Source organism: Eulemur rufifrons, chromosome 1 (genome assembly GCF_041146395.1).
Source record: "Eulemur rufifrons isolate Redbay chromosome 1, OSU_ERuf_1, whole genome shotgun sequence".
Taxonomy (NCBI): Eukaryota; Metazoa; Chordata; class Mammalia; order Primates; family Lemuridae; genus Eulemur; species Eulemur rufifrons.
Window position 1 is genome coordinate 95,836,712 of NC_090983.1, and position 27,987 is coordinate 95,864,698.

The following is a 27,987-nucleotide window of genomic DNA, read 5'->3' on the forward strand; positions in this document are numbered from 1 at the left end:
CATTTGAAGGATGTTTATGGCCACAGCCTCTCTATTATTTTACAAAAAACTCCAGGAAATATGATGTTTTTCTCAGAATGCCAATATAAAAGTTGATATAAAGATTGGTGATGTGTAAGCTTTGACATTACATAAATATATATAGGCATTGTAAAAGTTAACAACCGTTTTATTTATAATTATATTGCAGATTGATATTTTTGTACTCACATTGTCAATGGTAACCTTTCTGTCTTCACTTGGGTCTTGGCTCAAAAATGCTTATACTAGATTTTTATGTCTGTGTTTCCTTCTGTAACATCAGGGCACACACTGTCTTTCCTCAGTCACAGGAGTATTAGCATCACTCATCTGGCTTCCCAGAGGAAAAAAATTCTTGTCCTATTAGATTCATAATTCATGGTAGTCTGGTACACAGTTTGATATCTCTTCATTGCCATGTCCGTACAACTATACTTTTCCTTTTCTCTGCATCCTCATAATAATATTTTTGTATTACCACATCTGTCTTGCAAGATAGAAAAGTTCTATTTCGTTGAAGTTCGAGCCACTGGATTAAGAAATGCTTGTTATCCAACTCCTACAGGTTTACAAGAAGGTAGATCCAAACTCTCCTCCTTGCATACGCATGAGGAAGATAGCACATCTTTATTCTTTGCTTAGCTCTACTCTAAGGGGCAAAAATGCCCGGTCTTAAATATTTGATCCTCCCTACAAGAGATTTCCTATTGAGCAGGGAGCTAGTACTTTTAGCTGGCAGAAAACCACTTTGTAGTCACTTTTAAAGTAGAAAAGGAAAAGTGATATCCAAGCAATATGGAGAACTACTGGCCTCAGAATAATGCCATTTTCTCAGTGGCAGAAGACTTGGAGTCTTTTCTGTCCTCAGTGCAGGCAGACTTGTAGATTCTGTGCCAGGTTCTGCCACTTACTAGCTATGTAACCTCCCTGAGCCTCAGTTTCCTGTCAAAGATGGCATTGAAAGGTACTTCCAGTCTACCTTTGAAGATCATATATGCAGAAATTTAGTACAATTGCAACGCTTGCTCTTTTTTCCCCTGCAGAAAGGAAATCAACTGACTAATGTTTCTTTGACTAAATTCAATCACTCATTCACTCATTCAACACACCTTAGTCTAATTGCTAAACTAAGAGTCGAAGCTATGTCTAAGCAATGCTGTCGGATGCAAGCATAGGGCAAACCCATGCTGGTGGTGGCAGGTGCCTTGTCTCTGGTCTGTGCACTGAATTTGCAAGCCACACCTGGAACTAGTCCAGGGTTTTCTGTTAGGGAGGGAGGGCCTTCTGGGAGGGGATGTCTCACCATTCCTGTTGACTGAGAACAAAGTGGCCTAGGGGGGACAGTCTGAATCTGAGCGTCCTCTGTGCTCCTCTCCCTGCTGCTCTCCTCAGGGTGGAGTCACTGCTGGGGGACCAGTCACTCCCTCAGGGAACAGGGCCACAGGCACACACGTTTACTCAGAGCTAACGTCACATACACTCATAATTATTTCACTATTTTTTTCTCCATATGCCAGATAGTCATCAGGGATTAGCACTGTGGCAGAGAGCGGGACAAAGTCCCTGTCCCAAGGAGTTTGCAGGATGGTAGCATCTCCTGGCAAGCCCTCCAGGAAAGTGTTAACATCTCTACCTTACCTATGAGAAAAATGAGCTTTGGAGTCGTCGAGGGACCTGCCTAGCCTTACACCAACATCACCTGGACAGTGTGTGGGAGAACAAGACTCCGGCCCCACAGTCCCTGCACTTTCCCTGCATTCTGCCCCTTCTACGCCCTGTGCTGGGCTTGTGGGAAGTCAAAGGCTGGTGATGACAACTCAAGTGGTCACCAGATCAACAAACAAGGAGATGGGTGTCTCTCCAGATCAGCTCAGTGACCAGATGGTGTGGGTTGGAGGGAGTGGTGGCCACCTGGGGTACAGGGGATCCAGGAAGGAGATGGTATAGGGGACTTGTCCTTGATGAGCCACAGGTGACATAGGCATTAAACATTTCTTGGATTTACCCTGAGTGCATAAGAGTGGGCAAAATGTCCCACCCCATGGTGTGGGTGCCAAATGCCTAGGTGAGAGTCCGACCAAGGAGGCAGGGCTCACCCACTGAACGTCGCCCAGGCTTTCATTCATGGGCCTTTCTGATGAAAGGGTAACGCAGATGTTTTAAAAAATTATTGATTACATTGTAGCAAATATTCAGTTTCTCTGGAGGAGGTGAGTGGTCTGACTTCTGTCTGCTTCTCTGAGTTACCTTCTGCCAAACATCTACATTCATACTCTGGAGTAGCCAAAGAGAATCATCCCAGTCTTGCCCTGTGTTGTGGTTCTTATCTTACGGACTTGCACCTTTAACTCTGGTCTGCATCCAGGAAGGTCAGTTTCATGTGTCGACTTGACTGGGCCAGAGGGCGCCCAGATGTTTGGTTAAACATTAGTGTGGGTGTGTCTGTGAGGGTGTTTCTGGATGAGATGAGCATTTGATTGGGTAGGCTCCATACAGTAGATTGTTCTCTCCAACGTGGGAGGGCCCCATCCAAATCCCTGGGGGCCTGAATAGAGCAGGAGGTGGGGGAAGGGGAAATTTGCCTCCTTGTTTTCTCCCTCATTGCTTGAGCAATGTAATGGACTGAATAGTGAATCCCCCCAAATTCATATGTTGAAACCCTAATCCCAATGTAATAGTATTTGGAAGTAGGGGCTGTTGGTGGTAATTAGGTCATGGGATTGGAGCCCTTGTGAATGAAACTAGTGGCCTTATGCTAGCTTTCTTTCTGCCATGTGAGGGCACAGCAAGAAGCAAGCCATCTGCAACCCGGAGCCCCACCAGGCTGGCACCATGATCTCGAACTTCCAGCCTCCATGAGTGCTAAGAACAAATGCTGTTGTTTATGCCGCCCAGTTTATTGCAGCAGCCTGAGCTGACTAAGACATCCCAGACTAACTCAGCTCACTTCTTTGTCTCTGCTGTGCTCCTTCTGATGGCCTGTGTCATATGTGCAGAGCTCTCCTCTGCACTCCTGCAGCCTCTCTGCCCCCTGTCCCCCGCATAGCACCAGTGGCATTGCACCATCTGTCTCTGCTTCTCACTTGTCCATTTGCTTCATTTGATTGTGAGCACTTCATGCACAGGGGCTATGGATTTATTTTCTGTTTCCATAGCATCTGCCATTGCGCCTGGCACATAGTAAGTACTCAAGAAATGCTTGTTGAATGGGAATGAATGAATGAGTGGATGGTCACTAAACAGTGGATTACAGGAAGCATTTTCAGGTGTCTGCCAATACACCTGACATTAACAGTAACATTGCTCAGTGACCTTGGACATGACATGTTGCCTAGGTAACAGGTGAGTTCCAGAAGCCCTTTCTGTGCAGTTGTCAGTTGTGTTACAAAGTATCTGTCAAACTTCTAGGCTATGTTCAATGACTGCATTTGAGTCCTTGGATGTGGCCCTGTCTTAGGGGCCAGATGACAACCCCCTAATAACACCAACAACAGTCACGAGTCCAGAGATGGTAGGGCACCCAGTGGCTCTCTTGACACTAGCAATGGGATTTCACTCTTTTGCTTGGCCTTGGTGAAGAAATGACTTGCACTCCTTGAGGCCTGGACATATGCCTCATCTGTCTCTTGAGCCACAGCATTTGTTGTGTAGCTGGGCACGTCGCTGATGCTCAATGAGTATTTACTGAATGAATAAATGAGCCTGTAGTTGTTAACAGTAACACTTTATATGCGTAAAATCCCATTGAAGAATGAAGAAATGCTAACAATTAGGAAAAAATATGCAATCTTTGGATTTTCAAATTACCAATGATTTCCAGTTTATTGAGTGGGTAGAGTGGTATTTTTCATGAGAACCCACTATGTGATGGGCTTTGTATTCAGACACATATATCTGAGTTAATTTGTGCATAAACTCTGCAAAAAAATACTACTGTATCCACTTTATGGATGCAGAGGGGAAGCTCAGAGAGGTTGGACGATCTGTCTAAATCCATGTGGCTGAAAAGCAGTACAGCTGGGAGGGGAACCCTGAACCGGTCTGAAACCAGAGCCTACACTGGCAATATCTTCCCTACCTCTTGGGTCTTAGATTTTGTGGCTGGAGACCCAAAGACCTAGTTACCTCAAAGAAAGCAAGAAAGATGTTAGACATTTAAACTGGCTCTGCTTGGAGAGTTCATTGAGTAGGACACCTTCGGGTTTGAATCTGAGTGCAGTTTGCAGAGGGCTTTCCAGCCTGGGGCAGGGTGTAGGCACTCCCACTGCTGCTTTCCAGCTGTGGGCAGTATCACAGGGCTGAGATTTTCTTTGGAAAGAAAAGATCAAAGGTACAACCCCTGAATTTCAGATATTATTTCAACCTTCAAAATTCCCCTCATTTCCTTGCAGCTTGTGTGCTTGTCTTCCTCTTAAAAGGTAATTTAGGAACTACTTTACTTTGGTGAGGCGGTTGCCTATTTGGGTCCTGTGTGAGAACGCAACTAGATGAAATTAGCATTGCAGGCACTTGACAGTTGCTTTATTAATTAGACTGCTTTATTTAGCAGACACTTTTCACATCATCCTCCCTGTTGCATATGCAGAGTAGGCAATTCCTTATGTGTTATGAATTGAGGAGCGCCAGGATGGGCCCCCCTCATCCAAAAATAGCTCTCCTACTAGCTGTCATCGTACCGAGAGTCTTCCTGCAGGTAAGCCTCTGCACCCAGGCCAGTCACAAATGTCAAACTGACCCCAGCAAGGTAGAAAGCAACCCTGGAAGTTGTACTTGGAAAAGATCGTAGAATTCCTCTCGTCCAAGCTTCCAGCTGGTCCAAGAATTCTTTCCATAGTATTTTCAAGATCTGCCCATCCCTCTGCTGCACAAATGCCTTTAGTGGACAGAGGCTCCCCCTTCATTGGCCCTACTGGCTAAAAAGTCCTTTCTCCCGTAGAGCCCAGATCTGTTTTTCTAGGTTTTCACGTCAACACATAAAAGGTTTCTAACAGTGATGATATGTGAAGGTCAGTGGGCAGATCCACTGTCCTCAGAAGGCGCAGGGCTCTCCTCTCCAAAGACGCCCTTCACCATGGAGCCCTCACTTCCCGTCTGGCCTGAGAACTTACATTAATAGTGATCACCGCCCACTCTAGTGAATTTGAATTTTTCTTCTCTGGGGATCTCTCTTTTAACTTTAAATGTCCTTTTAACATTCAATGCTCTCTCATTTGTCTGTAAAACAAAACTCAAAACCATCACTTGATCTTTTATGCTTATTTTATTTAAATTTTCTTTCGGGTATCACATTCCTTGAATATATGATGTATGTCCTTTGCCTCAACTTCCTTTCATCTATCCACCCACCCATTCATCTAATCATCTGTCCCTTTATATATCCATCTAGTAAAAAAAAGAATACACAAAGGAGATTTTACATATTCATCCATCTATTCCAAAAAGCATTTTCTAAGTTTTCACTAAATGCCAGAGATAAGGGAGGCCTGTGCCGTGCTTAGGGTCACTTGGAAGCTGATGACAAAGCCCAGGTCTGCCAGTGACAAAAGCCCAGCTGCCCACCTGCCCACCCTCCATTTCTATTCTGCCCTCCTGATCTCACGAGAGAGCCTCTTGTTGGCAGAGTCTTCACGGGGACCATATGTGAAGAGGCTTTGGGACATCGCACCTTTGCACTGCAGGGTAGAGCTTACGAGGACAGGGACGGCGCCGAGTGTTACAGTCTAGCACAGACCCCTGCTCGGCCTCCTCAGTAGCCATAAACACATCTTCTACTCATATTTAAACTTCCAACGAACAACAAATATGCTTCTATCTAATAACAACACAAGTATCTTTCTTACAACAAAGATGCTTTCATTCTCTCCGTGAAACTGGAGAAACAAAGTCATGGTGGTTGCAGTATCTGGCTCTGAGGGATGTGCATGGCTCTTGTATATCAGTCACAATTGTCCTTTAATATCTTACCACTTAAAAACTAAATTATAAGGTTAAATAAACATCACCAACACATATCACATAAAATAAGGGACTAGGAGGTGTGAAAAATTGGTTAATATACACAAATGTGTATAGTTGACCCTTGAACAATGCCAGGGTGGTGGTAGTGATCTCCCAAGCAGTAGAAAATCTGAGTATAACTTTTAACTCCCCAACAACTTAACCACTAATAGTCTAGTGTTGACTGGAAGTCTGACCAATAACATAAACAGTCAATTAACACATATATTATTGACATACTTATCTTAATTTATTTTGATATTTTTAGGTTATGTGGTTCATCTTTGAGTTTTTTCAAATTACCACAAATCGCCAAAAAATTTCCAATATAAATATGCATATGAGTGGGCCTGCATGGTTGGGATCTGTGTTTTCAAGGCCGAGCTGTAGAAGACAATCAAGGCATATACATAGCTATTGCAGCTCCCATTTATGCAGTTGGCTATGAGGCCATAATTGGCATTTGTAGTTTATTTTTTTCCTGTCCATTCCAACTTCCCTTTTCCCTAAACCAACATTTTAGCTGATGAAAGTTCTCTTCCTGGCGGGATGACTTGAACCTTTACTCTTGAAGAGTCTGTATCTTTGGTGGTACTGGCTGTGTTGTGTCGTCTCTACACAGTAACTTTTGCCATCGTGCATGGAATCACTACATGACTCCCCCAGGGAATACTCCGGCTTCTTGACATATTCTTCCCCGCCCCATTGTTTAACAGCAGCTCTGTTTTCCTTTATAATCAGGAAGTGTCAGTGCAGTTGGTACAATAATCGCCTTCTTTGCCTGTTGGTTTAGTGGAAGGCCTGGTGGCCATCTCAACTTACCATCAATGAAATGATTGTTATGCCCCTCAGTGAAAGCATTGTTGTCTTGGGAACAAAGACTTCTAACCCAGCAAACCCCAAAGTTACGGAGACGTGAAGAAAAATTTTGCAAGTTGGCTACAGGAGTTAAAGCGAGCATGGCCACTCTTGCTGTCATTGTTTGGCTCTCCCACCGTTATACTTTGGCTGTTGCGGTCCTTTATTGGTTGCTGGTTCACAGCATATGCCACATTTTATAAGGCTGCTTTGCAATTCTGCACGGTGCTGTCTCTGAGCTGGTGCCATAACTGAGTTTTTAACAGGCTGCTGCAATATTCTAGAAGGCCAGTGGTTTCTGCGTGATGGGGAAAATGGTAAAAGAGTGAATGCCAAGGGCACAAGTCCATTGCCGTACTCATTCTGCTGAAATGCATTTCTTTTGTGAGAAGCAGTGTCAGGGTAATAAAAAAGGCATTCAGTAGGTTCAGGGATGATAGCCCAACAGAAGCATCAGGGACAGAGAAAGCAAATGCAAATCCAGAGTAAGCCTATTCTAGTGAGGACAAACTGCTGATCCTTCATTAGAGGAGGCCCAGTATAATCTAACCGCTACCAGGTGTCTGGCTGGTTCTCTAGGGAATGATGCCATATTACTGACATGGTTTCCATTTCTGATTTTGGCAGGTGGGGCATTTGGCAATGGCAATAGACAGCAGAGCTCTGTATTGCTGAATTGTTGAACTGATACATAACCTCAGTTTATGTCCTGGCCACACTGCTCAGAAACCCACTGAGCAAGCACTGGGGTGGCTGGGGAAAGAGGCTGACTCATCTCAATGGATTATCTTCTCTGCTTCATTACAGAGACCAGCTTGTGCAGTGGGTGCCCTTTGGTAAAGAGTTGTGTACGATACAGATATCTCCCCATTCTGTGCATCTTCTGGCAAGTTAGTCTCCCCACCTCTTCCCCAGAACTCCTTGCCACCATTTCTTTGATCCAACTCCTTTGAAGCCTTCATCCATTTAGCCAAACCCTTCATTATGGCTCATGCATCAATACAGCTGTACACCTCTGACCATCTCTCCTTCCAGCCAGGGGTTGATCCTTCAGGTTGTGGTATTAATATTATAACTCAAGTTGACTTCACAGCCCGGCCACACTTTTATGTAGAAGTTAGAGCACTGCTTGAAAAAGAGCAGGACCTCAGGATCAGAATGGGAGTGTTTGTATGAATTCTGAGGACGCTGACATTTCAAATCTTCACTTTGTGCTGAGCCTTCATTGTCAGCAGAAAAGGCCTTTCCTCCCCTCTCTGGAGAGGCCAGTCTTCCCTCGCATGGAGACTGCGATATCTCCCCCAGCTCTGTCCCCATCACCTTGCACTGCCTTCGACTCATAGCTGCAGGCAGGGCTCAGCAGACATCAGGGAGACAGGCACAGGAAAGGGCTGTTTATAATCTCTGCTGCTCCTCACCCCAGGACGTGATTCACAGAGAAGATTCCAGAAGCTGCTGCAGTACCTTGTGCTTGCCTGCATGCTGCTGATACAAGGATGGCTTCTGCTTCTATCCTCATTCCAGATATTTCATGAGTGCTTCTCATTGGAAGATTCAAAAATGGAAACACGCTGGCAACAGAATCTGGGAAATGTGTGTTCTGGCTTCAGCCCATGAGCCCAGGGGAGCACTTAGGGTAGGAGAGATGGTGACAAACACTGACAGCCACTCAGCGTAAAGGACCTGGCACCTAGAGCACTTGCTCGTGAGCATAAGGGGAGGTGGTGACAGAGGGAAGGAAGAGGATTTCTGTGAACTAGCTGTTCGGGAGTTTACAAATGCAATAAAGAAAATGCTCTGCATTGGGCAAAAGTCTTATCACCCCCAGAAATAATTTCATAATTCTTATTTGCAAAGGTAGTTTCCAAGGACAGAAAAATGATATAGTTCGTCCCTTATAAATGTCTTATATCCTGGTGGAAACCGATTCCAAAGAATTAAGTTTCCAAGGGTTCCTTGAAAGCTGTTAAAAGTTGGGCTCTCATGTGGAAGGAAACAATTCTCTACGGGATCTGCTAGAGCTGTTTTTGTTTATGGAATCACTGAAGTCTTTCTCTCGCTGATGTGTTTTCTCCTGGGCATGAAATGTGTTCCAGGGGAAGCCAGAAGAGTGATGGAGCCAAGGAGTGAGGAGACACGTGTGTTCGTTAAGAGGTTTTGACAAAGCATCCAGAAGGGGGCATCTGCTATTAACACTGGGAATGAAATTGCACTCTTTTGTTTCTCTTGGCCCATGTGGAGAAACGAGCCCAAATATCCCCTTTGGTATGATTGCTGAAACGTGAGCTCCCTGGAAAAGAATAGAAATTTAACATTTGAAATATGTGTACTTTCTTGGCATTAGTGCTCAGAATGTCTGAATAAAGCATCTATGGCTACTTCCGGTTAATATTTTAACCCTCAGTGTTGCACCAATAGGGAGAATGTTGGTATTTTTATGGCTTCTGTGATAGTAGGGGACAAGGATTCTGATTCAGCCCTCGGAAGCCAATGGAACCGTATCTACAAGGAGCATTCAATCTGCCTTCATGCACAGAAACCAAAGACTCCAGAATGGATTAGGCAGTAGTGGACCTGTGTCAGGATCCTTTCTAAGGAGCTAGGATAATCTCAGGGGGAGCTTTTCACCAAAGAAGGGATCCCACAGCGGGGCCAAACCCTTCAGTTGCAGAGTTGGGAGAGAGTCAGGCTGCGGGGCCTGGGGAGCTACAACAGCAGGCAGGAAGATGGCGCTGGGCTGGAAGTAGGGTGGGAAGGTGGGAAGCGAAAGGTGCAAGGACGTGCTCAACCAGGAACTTCAGGGGGAGAAAGAAGCGTGGTTCAAGCCGTGGGCCAGGGCGAGCGGTTCACCTCTACGCTGTGTGCAGTGGGCAGGTCCTGGGATTGCTTTTCCAACTTGTGTCTGTGGAGGTGGAGTTAGCAAATCCCAGCAATAGTGCGGGACAACACTTAAGACTTGGTTGTGCCCAGGAACTGCACCAGTGGGTGGCCCTGAGGCTCCCGTGATGAAAGTCCTCCACCTGCAGACTCTTCTTCCTAACAGCCTTTCTGTGACCACTTCCTCTGAGGGTGGCGTGTATGGGGTGGGCACCAGCTTCTGGGATGAGGGCCATGTGTATGTGGTCCTGGCTCCTAACAAATGAGCCTCGACCCACCTCACTGAGGGTAGGTCCCGGTGGTTTGTGTCATCTCACTCCTGCTGGAGCCCATCACCCAGCGAGGAAACCTTATGCTGAAGAGCATGAGTGCGCCCCCTGGGGCTGCTTCAGTTACAAGGGACAGCAACTCAGGCAAGCTGGCTTGAGTGGCTTTTTAAAAATGAATTTTAGTGCCTCATGTAGTTGAAAAAGTACAAACATAGATCTGGCTTCAAAAACAGCAGAGGATGAATTGAATGACGTCCTGACTCCTGAGGGCTCACCTGTCCTCTCCCACCTGTCTCTGGTGCTCTCTGACTCGGTGTCACCGTTAGGGACGTTCCCTCCCCATGACTCCAGGCTTACAATTTCACAAGCCCAGGTTCAGAAGTAAAATAAGTTCCTTTTTCCTGATCATTCTGGTTTAAGTCCTGAGACTGAGGCTTTTTGGATCCAGTTAGAACCCATGAGCATTCTTGGTCTAATCCCTCCGGCCAGGGGGACGCAGTGTCCTGCTTGGCCAGGCCTTGCTCGCCTGTCCACTTCCCAACACAGGGGTGGGATTGTTGTGCCTGAACCACTTAAACTGGAAGAGTGGAGGGTGAGTGGTTCCTCAAAGTAAATTAGGGTCCGTTATCAGAAGAAGGAGCAGGACAAAATAGCAAATGCCCTTGAGGAGCAGCAGCAGATTAGGTCGGTGAGGCCAGGTCTCGAAACATCCAGTGTAGCAGTGGCAAGTTCAAGGAGGAACATCATTTGATTAGAGTGACTGCCTGATGCACAGTGTTGAGAAGGATTCCGAGGCTGAATTGTTCCATCTTGGTGGCAGTAATTGGTAAGCAGTGTCCATCGTGGAGTCAAGGGAGAGCTCGTGCTCTAGGTGCCGTGTGTTTGCCAAACTGAGGTAGAAGATGCCTTGAGCTGGCCATGCGGATCACGGATGACTTTAAAATGATAAAGTGTTTTTTTCCTTTAACATGAGCCTGAAAATAGCTTTTCCTGCTGCAGATGAGCAATATATCCAAGCACCTATTGCTTGATGAAGGTCCCCAGGTGTCCTGCCCCCAGCTTCCTTCTGTGGAAATCACAGTAACACAGAGAGCTCGGTAAGTATCACCAGGGTCTGAGTTTAAACTGCACAAGTGTGTAAGCTCTGCTTGCGGCAGGCTCACATTGTGGATGAGCCAGTTGTGCAGAAGTAAAAGGTTTCCAAGTGCATTTCTCATCTTGACAAACTCCTCTGCTAACAGCCAGGGAGCAGAGATTGCCGCTAACGAGGGGAAGCTGGGCTGCCAACAGCCCCAGCCCCTCCGCCCCTGCACCGCACAGCACTGAGGCTGGCGCCCTGTAGCTCGGGGCCTCATTACACACACTCCTCGTGCCCACACTTCCCTGTTCCGCATTTCCTCCTTCCCGTGTCTGACGTTTCCTAATGAAGATGTTTAACTTCATTTCTTACCACCACTGCTCAGGCCAAGGCAGCTTCCACTGCTGCTCGAGCTTCCAGCCCCAGCAGCACGTGGCCACCAGGATGTGGGCTCAGAGAGACGTGTTCCGGGAGGGCCCTCCAGGACCCGGTCGGAACACCCCTGAGTGTCTGTACCAGGCCTCAGGACATCGCCAGTCCCTGTCCACCAAGAACAGCAAGTCCTTGAGCAAAGACAGAGCCCTCCCTGTGTGAGGCACAAGACAGAGCGCCGAGTTCAAAAGCAGACTGGGGGGTGAGGAAGACGCAATCATGAGTGTAGGCTTATCCTTTCTCCTGATGCTCATGGACATCTCAGGGGGGTGGCAGAGCAGAGCCTGTTGTTTTTTATAGTTATTGCCCCTGTTTTATAGACAGGGAAACCAAAGTTTAGATCGGATACTCATTCACTCATTCATTTGACGTTTCCTAGCACCTACTGCGAGGCCGGCACAGTGCTGTGTGTGGGGATGCAGAGCGGTAGCTGTCCTGGCCATCCCCGGACACCTGTGGCTACTCAGTGCCTGGGTCTGGGGGCAGAGCACTCACTCCTCTGGATCAAGCTCTCCCCCAAGACTCTGGATTGGGTATTTTACCGCAGCGCAACCTCAAAGATAGGGCTTTCCTAAAGTGATCTACTCCTGAAGACAGAACAGGATGTTTTGCCACGAGATATTTCTTTAACAGTTCTCTGAAGTTTTTGCCTGCATGGAGAAGGGCCCGTGGCTATGCAGATACAGATAGAACCTGCTGGTGGGAAGTTATCCCTGAACAAAGAGAGCTGACTTCCTAAAATTTTCTCTGTTCAAATGGTTGTTGACATATCCTTGAAAAATTTTTAAAGAATGCTCTATAAACACCGTCCTTCAGAGTCATGTTTGCAAAGCCATCCATTATGTTTGCAAGGCAGGTCTTGAGGCGGCAATCTGTGGGTTCTGCAGGCTCCCCGGAACCCCAGCTGTGCCCCCTACGGAGGCTCAGTGGGACAGCTTGGAACTGCACGCAGTGAGCCCGGAAAGCCTGGGCCACCGCTGTCTCCCCTTCCCAGGGCCAAAGACCGTGCAAGTGCTTCTCTGCTCTTCTCCCAACTTGCACAAGAAATGTTATTTTTCTGGAATCACCTAATATAATGGTTAAGCCAGTGATTTGTTCAGATGTGTTTATACTACTTCCTTAAAAAGTTGCTGATAAGGATATTTTTAAGCTAATATAGGAAATGTTGTGATTTTATTCTTCCAAAGTTAGGCTGTGCTGGCCAGAGACAGGAAAGAGTGAAGTAACTTATGGGCGCCCTTCCGGATGAGCTGTGCCGGTTCTACAGAACAGCACACAGCCGCCAGCTCACTCACCGGGAGGACCACCTGGGTGGACACGCAGAAGGCTCTCTGGACAGCCCACGCTCCCGTGACACACAAATGACTGTCTGGGGATTGTGGGGCCGTGCTGTCCTGGACAGGGTTGCAGCAGGAGGACCCTTCTCATTGCCAATGTATTGCTTTTCCCTGTCATTCTCTTCTCTCTCGCTCCCCCTGGGGACTCCGAGGGGTTTGGAGGTAGGACAAAGAGCCCGGGTCTGAGCAGGGTTGGCATGAGGCAGTGGGATGCGGCTATTCTCTGTGCCATTCCCGTGCCCCAGGGACTCAGACACAGCAGGAACCCTTCCCACAAAGCTCAGTAGCTTTGCTTTCTCCTCCAGAGCACATTGTTCCGGAATATTTAGGACTCAGTTATACCAAGTCCATTAGATGTTTTAGGATAAATTTTTAAACCTCCGTGCTTGACCGAATGCTGTCCTGACAGAGGGGAGGGTTAGTTAATTTTGACCCATAGTTTTCGAATAGTATAAAGCACAGTCCAGTTATGGGCGGGAAACTGCTGTCCTCTAGGCTGTGCTCCTGCGTTGTCACCACTCTTTAGGAGCTGTTTATTTCCCGCGTCCCCTGCAGTGAAAGGCCATGAGTAACAGTGAATAAATGAGAACCAGAGGGGTGTGAGTGGGACCTTTTGAACATCAGCAGCCTCGTGCATTACTGTGTGCAAGTCCTTCATCAGGCTTCATTCACATAAGGTTTTATTTATTTATTAGAGACAGGATCTTGCTCTGTTGCCCAGGCTGGAGTGTAGGGGCACAATCATAGCTACTAATAACTACAGCCACAGCTCCTGGGCTCAAGCAATCCTCCTGCCTCAGTCTCCCAAGTAGCTGGGACTACAGGTGTGCACCACCATACCCAACTTATTTTTTAATTTTATTTTTTGTAGTGTCAGGGTCTCACTATGTTGCCCAGGCTGGTCTCAAACTCCTGGACTCAAGTGATGCTCCTGCCTTGGTCTCCCAAAGTGCTGGAATTGCAGGCGTGAGCCACCGCTCCTGGTTAAGGTGTTATTCATTAAATGTCAGCTATGTACATGCTCAGATCTGCTTGCTGTTGTGGTGTCCTTCATGGATTTCAACACAGTGTGGTTGTCATCTGGAACTGGAATTCTGGCTCCGCTGCCCCTGGGGTGAGAATGGCCAGGCCTGTGTTTTTTTTTTTTTTTTTGGTAGGGGGGTGGAGGTGGCCTCCCCAACCTCTCACCCCAGCAGATCCACAGCTGGCGCAGGTTCTGTGCTGGCTTCTGTGGCCCTTCCCCATCTGGTCTCTGGGGCTGGCAGCTTCTAGTTTCTGACTCTGTCAGGAGGCACAGTGGTGGTCTTCAGGCATGGGGTTGGCCATGACTATAGCCCCCTGGAGTGGGACCTGCCCTCCTCGCTCACCCCTGGGTGTCCACCCCAAAGCTTCCAGGTGGGGTATGCGTGTGGCAGTGGGCTGCCACCTGAGGCTGTCAGTCCTGGTCTGTCTGTGTCCTGTGTCCCTCTGATGACCTTCTCTAGGCTCTCAGGACACAGGACTTTCTGCTACACTCACTGTGGCTCTGGGGAAAGCAGAGGGCGACCTTTGTCCTCTTCTGTCTTGCTGCGTCACTCTGACATCCCCACCTTATGGCTGGGAAGTGCCTGTCAGATGTGGTGCTTCTCTAAGGGATCTTGAGAGTTTTCCATCTGTGTCTGGGGAAGCACAAAAGCTTCATTTTTCTTGAATTCTCCCCAAATTTGTCTGTGACTCTGTTTCAGATTTGGTCTCATAAGCGAAGGAGAGAAAGGAGGAGCAGGAACGAGGGAGGAGAGGACTCCCCTCTCTCCCATTCCATCCTCTTCTCTCACGGTCCCTCCAGGAGTCACAGGCCTGTGTCCTCCTCCTCCCTGTCTGACAGGGGCTCCCCCCCCACTGGAACCTTCTTCTTGAGGTGGCATTTACTGTCCCCTTTCCTGGGGCCAAGGTAACAGAAAATGAAACCCACAAAAATGATAATTAAAAAAAACCCAAACCAAGATATCCAAAATATCACAGGATATTTCAAAAATTGTCTTTGTTATTAAAGCAAGTTCAAGATCACAAGAGAGTAAGCAGTCTCCCTCCTGCCCCTTTAGTCTGAGAAACAAATAGGAAGCCAACAGAAAGGACACAGTTCTCCAGGGTCACAGGTGACTGATCTGGACATCCACCTGTGGTTCAAAGTGTTGAGGTCCCACCAACTGGGGCAGGCAACTAAAGTGGCCCAGCAGAAAGACACTTTTCTTTGAAAGCTATGAAGTGCCGGCCCTTTGGCCTCCTGGTCTCTCCTTTCTCCTGGCTGGGTGCTAGGTTTTTGTGATGTGCCCTTTCCCTCCTCACAGCCTTTCCTGGACCTCGGCCACCTTGGACCTGGGCACCAGATCCCTCAGAGGTGGCAGGAGAGGTCACTAATAATGCCTCAGCAGAGGCCCCACCACGATTCTCCTTTATAGGTGAGGTCATTCCCACCACCCCCTGAGCTCATCCCTGAGGTCCATGCTTTTTCCCTTGGGGCTGTTAGTTCTCTCTGAGCCAAACATTCGCTCCTCAGATCCGTATGCAAAAAGGCCACCTGTCTCTGGTGACCTGCAGTGAAAGTTGAAAATTTTTGTGCTCACACGAACTCCCTTCTGGGGCATGAGTTGGTCTGAGCAAATAGCAAAGGAGACAGGAGACGAAGCTGGGTTTTCACCTGCCTGCTGGGGGACGTTGAGCAAGGCACTGAGCTTTGCTGAGCCTCAGGGCCCTCCAGCAAAACCTGGCGTATCTCAGGGTGCACAGTCCCAGCCTGCCTTGGAGGGTGAGCTGCAGGCAAAGGGCAGGGTCCCTTAGCTGGTAGGATTGCTCCAGGGCCAACTGAATTGACTGCGCCTTTCCGTTTTGTAGCCATTTGCTTGATGTCATTTTTACAGAAGCTCTACTTTTCTTTTTTTTAAGGATGCTTTTTCATCTGGCAGTTTGTCTTGTGATTTCCTCCGTAGTATTTCCTCCTCCAGCTATTCAGCGCTGGCTTTCCACATGTGATCCGGAGCCCACTGCGATCCACTGGAGTGATTTCCTCTGAATCTGTCTCCAGCAGGAGCTCTCTGGATGCCTTCCCTTTGTCATGATATGACAAGATGACTCTAACGGCCGAAGTCCCACTGTTAATCCACGCAGAGGAGAGAAACCCTTCCCATGCACTCCCCTTCCCTTTCTCTGGGGCCGTTGCTCTTTCAATGCATATCGTCTGATCCGTACATGCTATGCGATGTGAAAAGATCACAATGCCTCTTTCTTTGGGAAGTTAAACATGCACCTTCCAACTTTTGATGCTGCTTTTCTTTCACAAAAATTACCTGGAGAGTGGCTGATATTCTTCTCTCGAGGCAGCTCTAAGAAGAGAGAGGAGATAAAATTGTGTGAGTGCGTGCCACCCTCGGACTTGGCCTTGGACCGGCTGTGGGAGGACAGGGAGCCTCGCCTTGTGAACTCGCATCATAAAAGAAGGCGATCAAATAGCTTCTGGAGAAGCTTGAAGGAGTCTCTGCAGCGGCCTGCAGTGCTGTCTGTGCTTGGATACTTTGTAAGTTGTTCCTTTTTAGTCATTTCAACGCTTCCGAAATGTCTTTCTTTCCCATTCATTCCTTGGAAGTGAAAGGTCATCCATGCTAATAAAAATTGGTTTTGGTAACAATGAAATTAATGATAATAACAGCTACCATTTGTTGGCATGAAGTACACATTAGACGTGCCGCATGCGCTGTTGTGTTTAATGCTTCCCATGGTCCTGCAAGACAGAAGTTATTATCTCCAGAGTGTGGCTAGAAAAGGCACGACTTAGAGCAATTAAGCTGCTTGTCCAAGAATACTGACCCAGTAATGAATGGCAGAGTGAGAATCTAAACCCAGGGCTTTTTGGCTTCAAAGCCTGTGCCCTTTCCTGTACTTTAAACTGCGCTTAATTCACTTTTATTGTAGGTCTTTTCTCTTTCTTTGGTCTCCTTTGTCAGGGTAGATGCTACTTCTCTGATTTTCATTAAAAAGCTTAATAGAAGCGATGGGTCAGCGTTCTGAGCAGCAGCCTGGGATAGATGGAGCAGCACTGGGCGACCCCAAACCCAGTCGTGCGGCAGAGCCCGGGGAGCCTGGGAGCAGCCGCACAGGCACGTACACACCACACTCGTACTTATTTGCTTTATTTTAGAAAAAAGTAGTGTTTCTTTCATTTTGAAAGATTCAAATAATGCAAAAGTGTACAGAAAAAAAAATCATGCGAAGCCATAGGGAGATTTTAAAAACAGGACAGGTGGCCCACCTTGGAAATTCTGACTGGGGGATATGAGATGAGGCCGGGGGTGGTTCTTTATTTTATTTTTTAAATTAAATTTTTTTTTTTTTTTTTTTGCAAGGCAAGCATGAAACGAAGTTTAGTGAGGAAGGACAAGAGAGGTTGACAGACAAAGAGCAAGATACTTTCGGCGCAGAGATGAACGGACCCCCTGTTGTAACAGGACGCTGGTTCCTTGTTTTAAATGAGCTGTGCGGGTGACTGGAATCCCCAGCTGGAGCTAAGGAACCACGGCCTCCTGAGGACTAAGACTAAGGTTTGCAGTCACTGTTTGGCTGCCGGCCTACAGTGCGAGGCCAGATGAGTCACACCCCCTTTCTGCTCCCCTCTAGCTCTAAGAGGGAAATGGGGCTGTCAGTGGCAGGGGAAGAGCAGCTCTAGAACGGAAGGTGAGGTGCGGAAGCTCCGTCTGCTGTGCGTGTCCCTCCCATCCCTTAAGATCCAATGCCTGGAATTGGCGTGGCAAACTCGGTATGTCTCGATTTGCCAGACAGGTGCTTTATCTTCTTGCTGAGATGCAGATGGTAGAGTGGAAGGAATGCGATTGCAGGAAGCAGACACACGCGGCTGGCAGTTGGGCTCTTTCCCTTACCTGGGTTGTGCAGGGACCCATGGGAACCAGTGGCCCCATCATCAGGCTTCTGTGTTGGCCTCCGGCTCTTCCACCTGCCTGGGCAAGCTGCCTATCTCTCTAAGCCTCAAGGTCCTCACTTGTGAAATGGGAATGAGTAGAGTAGTTATTGCCTAGGTTTATATGAGAGTTAAATGAGATCACCATGGAGAGTGCTTGATATGGTTCCTAAGAATTCTATGTGTTACTTATCTTGTGCAAGTTATTTAACTTCTCTTGGAATTGAACACTCTGTCTTGAAAATTACCTGCAAAAACATATACCACATGTGCCTGGCTCATTATAGTTATTCAATGAATTCTAGGTCCCTTTTCTTTGCCCTAAGCATAGCAGACTATAAGTAAAAGTTTTAGGGATGAGCTAAAATTCTGTGGTTTAAGCTACAGAGAGGAGCATCACTTGAGATTTGAAAACTATGCACACAGACTGGCTTTCGTTTGCCTCTTCAAGGTGATGCTTTGCTCTATACCCCGCTTGGTCCTAAGGAGACAGGGAGCCTTTCAAAAAAGGTAAACCCCAGGAGTAAAGCACCACTTAATCAGTGGAGATGCAGCTTCTCCAGCTCCAGGATCTGTTCTGTAGCCATTACCAGGAGACCTGCACGTAGTTACAAGTGGTGCAAGTTATAGATGTGAGTCGCGGATACTCAGGGTGTTTAATTTGATTGCTGCCCTGGGAAGATACCTTGGATGACTGAAGCATAACAGAGACAGGAAGAAGAGTGTTTGAGGAAGTTTCTTGGCCTTGTCTGTGTGTCTATTTATGTGCATATAAAACCAAGGTATAGAAGAAAGACCAAAAATAAAATAAAATAAAATAAAAACCAAAAACCAAAAAAACCCTCCAGCAACTTGTGGTTACAGAGCAGTTCCCTGCCTCGTAGAAGCATTTGAAAGGAAGCTTTTCAAACTCCTCTTCCAAGTTCACCCCCTTCTCCTCACTCAGTGGCTGCTGACAGTGGGGACATTCACAGGTCAGCTCATCCATCCTCAAGCCGCCCAGAGGCCTGTTGCCCTGCGAAATCTCTGACAGAGGGGCCACTGTCCTCCTTTTCAGAGCTTTCCTGAGAAATAGATCATCCTCATTCTTTGTAACCCTTTCTACCGTTGACAGCTTGGTAAGAATACCTCAAACTAGCAGAGCCTTCAAAAGGAGAGTAGTCAATAGTCCAGCTCCCTGTCGGGTGATGTGGATTATGCATCTCAGAATAAAGGAGGCATGAAAATCAAACATACAAGTGTCAGAAACAACTGACTCATTGCCCTGCGACCTCACTGTTACTCCTGACGATTCCAGCTACTGTAACTGTGGAAAACCACTGCTCCTTCCCGCGATTGGATCGAAAGCTGCATTATTGCATTCAAGGTGTAAGTCAGTTATATGATCAGGCCCTCATTCTAGGGTATGGAACTGTCTTTTGTCCTGTGCAGAGCTGGCCCTTGGTGTGGATGGAGTTGGCAGTTACCTTCTGGGCCAGACCTGAGGGGCTCTGAAGGTCCTGGTTGTCAGCATTTTTACAGCCCATACATTTGGAATTCCCCTGTCCAGCACCCATGCACACGTGGGCTCTCACATGATGTCAGTATTTCTCCCCAAATAAAGTGCATATGTTTACCCAGGAGTTTTCAAACCTGGTGCTGTCAGACGACCCTAGGCTTGCTGGCTCAGTGCCAACTAGCGGCAATAGAGACACATGGCTTTGTGGGACTGGGCACTCCTACCTGCACTGATGGTCCCCTTTGGTCTCTGCTCCCACACTGAGGGGACTCGGTACTGACCCATGGGAACTTCCTGTCCCTGGTGCCTGATGCAATTCCATCTGTAACTGCAGATGCAGTCTGGACTGGTTCAACTTTGATGAGCTGTTTTTCAGTTGCAACGGACCCTCAGGTTGTAGGTCCTGAGCATGTGCAGGTGAACACGCATGCTTGATTAGTGACCTGGAGCCAGCCGGAATGAAAAAGTCAACCACACCCAGGCCTAAGTACCCAGACAGAGGAGCACAGACCAAGTTACGAAGTGAAAGGATTTCTGTTTTGTTGCAGAACAGACTTAAGAACCAAGAACCCGGCACTACCTCTCTGCACAATCAGATCAGGCCTCATTGCATCTTCCTACCTCCCTCATAGTTACTCTCTGCCTATATAACCTGTCCCCAGGCCCCAGCTCAGGGAAACAGATTTGAGCATTGCTTCCTGTGTCCTTGCTGGATGACCTTGCAATAAAACTTTTTCCTTTTTTAAAAGCTGGTGCCATGGTATTGGCTTCTGTGCCCATCAGGGAGTAAACCCATTGCTCGGTGACACATCCCCCAGGGCAGATTATGCCATGATGATAGACCAGCATGGATGCTGTACGGTCAGTGACCCTGCCAGGCACCCTCCTGGGATGTGGGTGAGGCATCCGCTCCTCAGCTGCTCTGTGAGTCAGGGTGATCTCCGCTGTAAGGGAAGACAGTGACCCAAATTTGCTGGAATGATAAGGAAATCTACTGCACACAGCAAGCATCTTCGTAGTAGAGCAGCTCCACGTCCGTCACAGTGAGAAGTGCAGTGGTCCCATCAGGAGGAGTCTCCCCATTCTCCTGTCCTCAGCGCCGCCTTAGCCATCCGGATGGCTCCCCCTGGCCTGTAAGTGGCAACTTCTTTCCAGCTATCACATTCAGACCTCACAATACCCAGCTGCATAAAGTCACCGTGTCTTCCAAGGCTTCCTTCTTAAAAGAAAGGACTACATTCCTGGGACCTCTTGAGGGCCTCTCCTTGAGCCTCATGGCCGGCTGACCAAATGCCTGCGCGTCAGTCCCCAGCAGCAAGGGGCCGTGCTGGACAGGAGTGTGATTGAGCTGGGGCTGGGTCTCTTACCGCTCAGGCCCCTGGGCTCCGGATGGAATAGTGACAAAATATAAAATAGTGACAAAGTGTAAAAGTGACGAGAGGCCAAACGGGAGTCACAGGCGAAGCGTTACTGGGGCTCATGTTCAGACATAAGGGAGACAGCACAGAGGCAAACGTCCTCAGGCTGGCTCCCACGGGGAGTTCAGAGAGAGTTTTAAGGAGGCTTAAGGTGAGAAAAGGGTGACACGTAAGTATGTAGAGGTGGAGATTGTCTTGCACTGCATGGTTCTCTTATAGGCGTCTTCATGCATCACATGCCTCGTTAGCATGTTAAATCTGCACCCCTGGCTGTGATTTTTAGCATTGAAATGAGATTATAATGAGGGAAAAGTCAGGGTAAGGCCAGTGAGGGGGTCTTTTCTGGCTTGCGGCGGTTGGATCCGGATAGGTGTGGTTCTTTTGCAGCCAGATGCCTTATCGACCTGTGTCAGGGTCTTGTTCAGGTGGCCCTGAAAGTCGTTACTCACAGGTTATGCTGCCCCATGTTGTCTCGCTTGGTCAGAAGTGAGGCCTGAGTCCGGTCCCTATACTGTTTCAGATCCACCTGCTCCTGGGGAACCAACCCAGAGGAATTCTGTTAGACAGGAGGATGAGGGTAGCGGCAATAAAGAGTGTCTACAACTAACGGTGCAATCTTGGACAGCTGAATTTCCCGTTTTGAGTACTGGGTTGGGGTCGCACTGCCCACTCTGCTCGACTGACAGCAGAGGTCTGGGGTTCACATGGACTGTTGAACTCACGAGACACAATGGGCTTCACCCAGCATCAAGTTTAACTTCAAGAAAGGCCATGAAACAGGCACTAGTGCAGCATGAACAGTACCACAACAGAGGTCTTGGGAGTCCCCAAGTTCCAAATGTCTCCAAATCACCGTGTACTTGAAACATTCATGGTCACAAGACAGAGCTGAGTGGGCACAGACAGCACTGGTTCTGGGGACCTGTGGCTTTTCCATCTTGCTACACCTTGCTCCAGGTAACTGACCAGAGGGCCACCTGCGTGTTGTACATCTCGTCAGTTACAGTTGCAGGTTACTACATAAATGGCCTCAGTAATGAGGCCCTGGTGCTCAATCTGTACATAGCATTTAGTTTGGATCCATTATACTTCTATAAACTCCTTAAGTTAGTGTTGCAAGAAGGATTTAACTGAAGAGCAAATCTTGAGTTCCCCTGAGGCTAGAGGAAAGGCCACACTAGCTGTGGACACTTTCTTTCCAAGTTTAAATTTCATGATATGTTAAGTATTTTAGCAGAGTAATAGGAGCATGATGGGCACTAAAAAAAAAATTACTGTCCTAAACTTTTCCTTCCTGAAACATCACATTCACTGTGATTTTTACCTGTTTCCTGAGAGATGTCCTGTTCTACATTTTTACATGGTCTTTTACTTAAATTTGGGTCCATTAATATTCTTCCTCAAGATACTGAACAATGAGCATTTCTCCTAGATTACTGTCAAGCTGCCAAGCAGTGAATGGACTGTGGGTATTTTTGAAGAAGCAATTGGTTGTCAAAATCCCCTGGCCTGGGCTGTGTGAGCATGCCATAGCTCAAGAAGGTGACAAGAAGCCTTGGACCACGATTCGTCTTTCAGAAGGATTTGTGTGTTAAATAGATTTGGGCTTTTAGGTGTAGGGAGTGAATTACTAATGGAAGGACTGTTGCTTCCTACCTGTGTGATTTCAAGAAAGTCACTTATTAATCGATGTCAGCCTCATTTTCCTTGTCTTTGAAAGGGGGACAATATCACCTGTTGTCTTAGTCATCTTGGGGTGTCATAACAAATTATCATACACTGGGTGGCTTAGAACAACAGACATTGATTTCTTACAGTCCTGGAGGCTGGAAGTCTTAGAGCAAGATGCTGACAAGTTTGGTTCCGGGCGAGGGTCTTCTTGGCTTGCAGACAGCTGCCTTCTCGCTGTGTCCTCACCTGGTGGAGACAGTGAGCACACTCTGGTTTCTCTTCCTCTTCTTATGAGGAAACCAGTCTCACCATGGGGGCCTCTGTGCTCATGACCTCATCTAAACCTCACTGGGGGAAATACACATTCAGTATAAACCTCTGTGTCCTAGGATGGCTTTGACACCCTTTGGCTTTGACAGTTCCCATGAGAAACAAGAGGGGAAATATCCTTTGTAGTATATACATCATTATTATTTGGAGATGAATGGAATATTTGTCCCCCTCAAATTCATATGTTGAATTCCTAACCCCCAATGTGATGGTGTTAGGAGTGGGGCCTTTGGGAGGAGACTCTGTCGTGAGAGTGGCACCCTCGTGAATGGGATTAGTGCCCTTGTAAGAGAGCAGAGAGCTAGCTGGCCCTTGTCCTGCCACGGGAGGGCAAAGCAAGAGGCCAGCCATCCACAACCCAGAGAGGGTATAGCAAGAATCATGCTGGCACCCTGACATCAGACTTCCAGCCTCCAGAACTGTGAGAAATAAATGTCTGTTGTTTGAGCCACCCAGCCTATACAGAAATTTGTTACAGCAGCCTGACCAGACTTAGACAGGACCCCTTTCTACTACATCTGAAATCATTATATACAGGCAAGAGCAATGACCATTTTGCAACTCTTGGAAGGAGGGGGAAAGCCCTGCTCAGCCCACGGGACTTGTGTCTTATGGACAGATGTGGTCAGATGCCTACTCAACCCTTCTCTCCACATCCTGCCACTGGCCCCACGTGCAAGCGAAGTCCTAGTTAGGAGGCAGGTCAAGGGAGAGTTAACATTTTTTGGAGCACGTATCATGCACCAAGTAAGTCTGGCACTTTAAACATGTTACTAATTTAAACCTCAGTGCAACAGTGTGAGGGAAAGGCTGTTATTCCCATTTCACAGATGAAGAAATCAGGGTTCAAAGGTCAGAAAGCTCTTCTCATTAGCTGTGCTGAAAGGACCAGGTCTCTCCAATGCTAAAGCCCACGTCCTTGCAGCCCACATGCTGCCGAGCCCCTGGGCCCAGGATCCTCTTGTTACTGAACCGAATAGAGTTTATTTGCCCGTGTGCAACAGAACCAGTCTTTGGCAGAGAGGAAGGTCTATTGCAAGGTGGTGGAGCAAGCAGACGGGAGGCTAGCTCAGATCTGTCTCCCTGCACTAGCCTAAAAACTGTATACTTATGGGGAAGGTTTCAGAAAGAAGATTTCAGCATCAGTGAGTGCTTGTCAGACGGAGGGGGAAGTTTGAGAAGACCACTGGGCAGTTGCCTCTCCATGGGTCGCATGTGCAAATTCGGGGGGAGTTGGTATGAAACATGCAGTGGAAATTAGGGCTACAACATCAAAAAGGTCACCTGTAGGGCAAGCAAGCCTCTCCCGCACAGACTCCAGTGGGCAATGTTGGTTCCAACTGGTTTCGTTCAGTTTTGCTGTTTTGCAAGTGAAGGGGGTTTCGGCAAGCGATTTCTTTATCTGCCATTCCGCCAGACAAGCTCAAGAATTCCTGTTAGTCAGCAGTTTCTTTTCAGCCCTGTGGGGCATGGTTTCAGTCTGAGCGGAAGGGGGAGCCCAGGCCTGCTGGGGACGCTGCCCCTCTGTGGTCCGGCACCTGCCCACTGTCGCAGCTCTCAGAGGGCTGTCACTGTCCCGTGCGCGATTGAATCCCTGGCCTGTTGCTCCGGGACTGTAGACCTGGTGCTGCCTCCTCTCCAGCCCACTGCTCGGGAAAGGGTGACGTAGCTGGAGCTCCCTTCATTTAACTAGCAGACGTCCCTGATGCCAGTTTGCCTCCTGGACTTCCATGTCATCACAGCCTACGGCCTGAGCTCCCCACCACTGGGTGCCATTGGACCGGATTTCGGTGAATGAATGAGAGTCGCCTTTTCTAGAACTATGCTGTGCAAAGTGCTGGGGACGGAATATGAACGGTTCCTGTCCTCACAGGCTCACCGTCTTTAGGGGTCAGTAGGTTAGATATTGTTCAGCAAATATCCACTTCCACCCCACCATGGAAGGAGTCTGTTCCCTCCCACAGGTGCTGGGCTTGGCCGTGTGACTTGCTCTGGCCTGTAGAATGGGGTGGAAGTGTCAGCACAGCAGTCTCAGCTGAGACTCCAGGAGGCCCTGCATGTTTCTGCTTGTCCTCACACTCTCTGCCGTCACCTCGAAAAGATGGTGCCCAGAACGCCAGCTGGGCCCAGGGAGATGAGGGACATGTGGAGCAGACCCGGCCTGAGCCCAAGACCTGTCCCACCCAGCAGACCCGCAGGCATGAGAGTGAAAAATAACACTGTACGTTGCTGAGATTTTGTGAGGTTTTGCAGCACAACTGACTGGTCCCTGGGGAGACGTGTGGTGATGGGCGGACGGCAAACACTGCGCGGGAGGAGGGGGGTGGGGCTGAGGAGCTGTGGAGCTGTGCCGGTCCCTGAGCCGCATGCCTGGCCCTGGGTGGGGAGCCGGCTTTGCTCCAGGCCTCCCTGCCCTGCCCCTCCCTGCTGTGGTTAACTGAGTTATTCTCCTAGAGATGCGGCATCTCCTCCGGGTCTGATGGTTGAATTCCCTCATCGTGTGCAGTGAGCGCTTCCCTAGCAACCTCCAGGCAGTCAGTTCTCAGCCCGCAGTTCCGCTAGAAACACTGCAGTTACTCAGGGACGATTATGGAGCAGCACACTTCTTGCCCTTAAATGTTATAATTATGTCAAAACTTAAATGACAATCATTTGTCCTTTAGATGGCATTGTGGGAGATCAGGAGATCTTTTATATTTTCTTTTAAAACACAGTTAAATCGCTAATGGATCCTGTGCTGGGTCTCAGTTCTAGGCAGGTAAGTGTGTTCGTAAAGCCATCATGGTAATCACAGAGGGGACAGGATGTCAGCAGGACAGCGTCACTGGGGAGCGGAAGGCAGGCGTCAGGGGATCCCAGAACAGTGGCACAGAAGAAGCCACATGGATAACATGGTCCAAACCAAGCACCTGTGCATTTGAAATCTAGAAAAATAAAGGGATGTGCCCCAGGTCACATAGCTGTTTGGCTAGAGATGGGAACTAAGATTTATGAAGCATCCATGGAGAAGTTTCTACTGTCTCATTTTTTTAATCATCACATTTTAATCCCTATAATAAACCTAAGATGAGTATCACTGTCTTTTCTATTGTTCTACCATTGGGGAAACAGGCTCAGAGAAGTTAACAGCCAACTCCTTCCCACGCCCTGCAGAGAGGCAGGAAGAGTATTGTTCGTTTTCCAGAAGCTGCGTGCCTTTAAGAACTCTAAGGTGATTTCAATAAGTTCAGGGTTTCAGATGCCAAAAGCATTCCGGTCTCATCCTGCACTTGATTCCAGTCAATGTCTGCTGGTCACTGTCACCTGCTGGACAGGATGTCCCTTCAGTGCAGCAAACCCTCACTCGAGGTTCCACCACATGGTTGGCCAGAAAACAGTTTTGTTTGGCCCCCAGTGTATTAAATTAGAACAAAATAGTTACCAAATTTGAAAATTAGGATATTTTCACACAGAAATCTCAATTTCCTGCTTCCTTTGAAAAAATTTGAGAGTTTGGCAGCATGAAGACTGCATTTAGAGAGGTGTGCCAATGTCCCCATGAGTCGCAATGTCCCTGTGTCTTCACTCTTGTGAGTCTCATGAGTCTCTGACATCTGCTTTGCCCCAGTAGACCTTTGAATCCAGAATTCCAGCCCCATGAGGTCGAGGGGTGGGCAATTACTGAAAAGATGAACGGTTGCTCTCTCCTAGGTGGGGCTTTTGTTTATTTGCTAGGTGTTTCCCCTAGTTCACTTCTGTCATCTCCTTCACATGTTGGAAGCTTTCTCAGGGGATGAGAGACACGGGGGCTGCCACTGGTGATGCTCCTCCTCCAGCAGGTGAAACACTAGGTTCAATCGTGCCATGAGGTGGCCACCATAGAGTGGGTACATTTTGGCCGAAAGAGCAATTACTCTGACAGCAGGACTGTAACAGAGGTAAAGGTCTGTAGAAGGGCAAAATGTTCTACCAGTTGTCTCTTTAAACCACACCCCCCCCCCTTTCTGGGAATTAAAACCTGCATTCCTGCTTGAGGCCAGTAATCAAAAGGGCAGAAAAATGTTCTTTGATCTTTGTTTTGTAGTATCTTAAACCACAGGAGATGGCTCAACAGAATTGTCTGGAGGTCGAGAGATCCTCTTCACTGGAGATAAGGCCAACCAAAACCACCAACTACAGTTAAACAACAATAGCCCATAGCCATGACATGTGACACTGCTCACATAGACCCGAGCCCAATTGCTAAACCCCCCTTTAAAAAGCCATGTATTTCTGCTTAAAGGCAGGATGATGGTCTTTTGAGATGCTAGTCTGCCGTCCTCCGCATTTGCTGGCAAATTAATAAACTTCTTTTTCCTTTTCCTCAAACCACTTGTACTCATTCTTCATTTTCACTGATTCAGCCTCAGAGACAAGTACTGAACTTTCCATAACAGGATGTTTTTACTCACTTGTTATTGAAACCACAATGGGATTTTGGCCTAGGTTAAGTTACACGTGGCACAAAGATCCAATTATTGAGACAACAAGCATTGCCAAGGAAGAAAGGAATTTTTTAATACAACAGAAGTCTTGTCAGGAGAACTGCGAAGCTAGCTCAAATCTGAGCCTCCAACTAACAGAGATCATGGGCTTTTAAAGGAGGGTCCACATGCCTCGGGGCAGGTCTTGGTGTAACTAACAAGGGCCTACATGCATTGGGGGTGGATTGTGGGGGATGGTGAGTCCTGGTGTCAGGAAGTCTGCCCTGACCTGGGGCCTTCAGAATCTCAGCTCCTTTGTCTTGCAGAAAATCTGCCAATTCTGGGAAATAACTCAAAAAGTCATGTAGTTAGTTAAGTGAGAGGATTATAAAAGAAACATACAGGGGTCATTGAAATTTGTTCATAGAGCTGGTTACACGCTCAGCTGTGAGAACAAATTACTTCCAGAGAATACTTTACTCACTATAAGATCAGAGCCACTAATAAATGATGAGGAAAATGGTGAGGACAAGAACACCACCAATAACAATAATAATAATAATGAGTGGGCTCATGAGATTGTGGGTGGCCTCCCTACAGCCTGTGGCTCTGGGCCATAGTGTAATTATGTCCAAGAAACTGCAAACCTGAAGTGTGGTAGGAAATCAGGAAGGCACACGGCTTTGCTCTTAACTGGAGAACACCACCTCTTCCCACTTAGTATGCACCTTTGTCAGGTAAGTCTTCGTGGAGCAACTCTATTTAACCAACCACAATCTTGCTGCTATCAATATATTGAGCATGTCCTTCATGA